This window comes from Triturus cristatus, chromosome 4_2 (assembly GCF_964204655.1).
Source record: "Triturus cristatus chromosome 4_2, aTriCri1.1, whole genome shotgun sequence".
Classification (NCBI taxonomy): domain Eukaryota; kingdom Metazoa; phylum Chordata; class Amphibia; order Caudata; family Salamandridae; genus Triturus; species Triturus cristatus.
In genome coordinates, this window is record NC_140586.1 from 830,097,992 (window position 1) to 830,099,338 (window position 1,347).

At 40.8% G+C, this 1,347-nt stretch overlaps 1 pseudogene; it reads left to right on the forward strand.

The window, feature by feature from the left end:
- The first annotated feature begins 840 nt into the window (after window positions 1-840).
- On the forward strand, window positions 841-895 carry LOC146835153 (U7 small nuclear RNA; annotated as a pseudogene).
- The last annotated feature ends 452 nt before the right edge of the window (window positions 896-1,347 follow it).

The window sequence follows — 1,347 nt, forward strand, 5'->3', positions numbered from 1 at the left end:
TGTGACCTGCCTCTCTCTCAGGTAGCGCTGGGACGCCTTCGGGTGGCCATGCACTCTACAAATGTCCATAACATAACATGCATGGCGTTTAGTTGTGTTTATGTGTACAATGCAGCACACATAGAAACAGTAAAAAAGGAGGAGAAATATGGCATTTTTTCTCATTGCGCCATGTAAAGACTAGGGGCATATTATCAAGGATGGCGTTAAAAGTTATCGCCGGTTTAGCGGCAGAACACCGCCGCTAAAGCGGCGATAATGGGCTTGATAATATGCCCTTGAGAATTCCAATAGAAGTCCATGTTCTGGTGTGAACATGGGCTTCCATTGTAATTTTCCACTGCATATTATCAAGCCCATTATCGCCGCTTTAGCAGCAGTTTTGTGCCGCTAAATCAGCGATAATTTTGAATCTGTTCTTGATAATATGCCCCCAGGGGTTTTTTTGTCTTAATTTTGGCACTGCCCCATATTTATACCACCCTTGTAAATATGGGGCAGCGGTTGTACGTATTTTAACCCGATCTAGCATGGACGCCAGGCGTCTCATTCCAGTGACGTAAAAAGCAATGGCGAGCCATTCTAGCCAGTAAGGTGCTTGGTTTGACGACGACAGATGTAAGTAGGGCGTGGCCACTGAATTAATATTTGCATATTTTCTGTGCAATGCTATCAACTTCTTTTCTTTGGTTCTCTGTGCTAAATTCTCAATACTAACTTCTGTTAGTACCCTCAGATCTTTAACTCCTTCCCATTTTAATCAAAGTGAATATATATAAGTGGACCTAATAAACGTAGGTGTTACTTAGCCCGACCCGTGAAATTGCTACGTTTTGTGTTAAGAATACAGCTCTTTACAATTTGTCTAGAAGGTTCCTCTTAAAGAGGAGCCGTCTATTCACGGTTAATGAAAGTTTTAGAGAAAATGCAGAAAAGAATTGCTTAGAAGCGGAGTAAGAAATGGAATACATTTAGCAAGTTTGGCTAATTGTGTAGATTAAAGGTAGATATATCGTGAATATTTAGTAAACACAAACGAGATTAGCGAAGCTCATTTTTGTTAGTTGAAAATTGCTCAATTTTACCTTAATTTGAAAGCTGGGATTTTTTTAGTCCATGTAACTTCTACATATGCTGCTAAGTAGAATGCTTTGTGAGAAGTTGTCGCTCGAGAGATAATTAAATGATTACAACGAGCTTAAAGTTCAACAAAACGGACATGCACAGTGTAAGGTAGCAGGCCCTGGAACCACTGGCTAAAGAAACAGTGACACTAGTTACAAAACTTACTTAACTGACCACGAGTTAGAGCACCCGGGCCCTTTTTAGGTTTCGCCTGCACAGCTG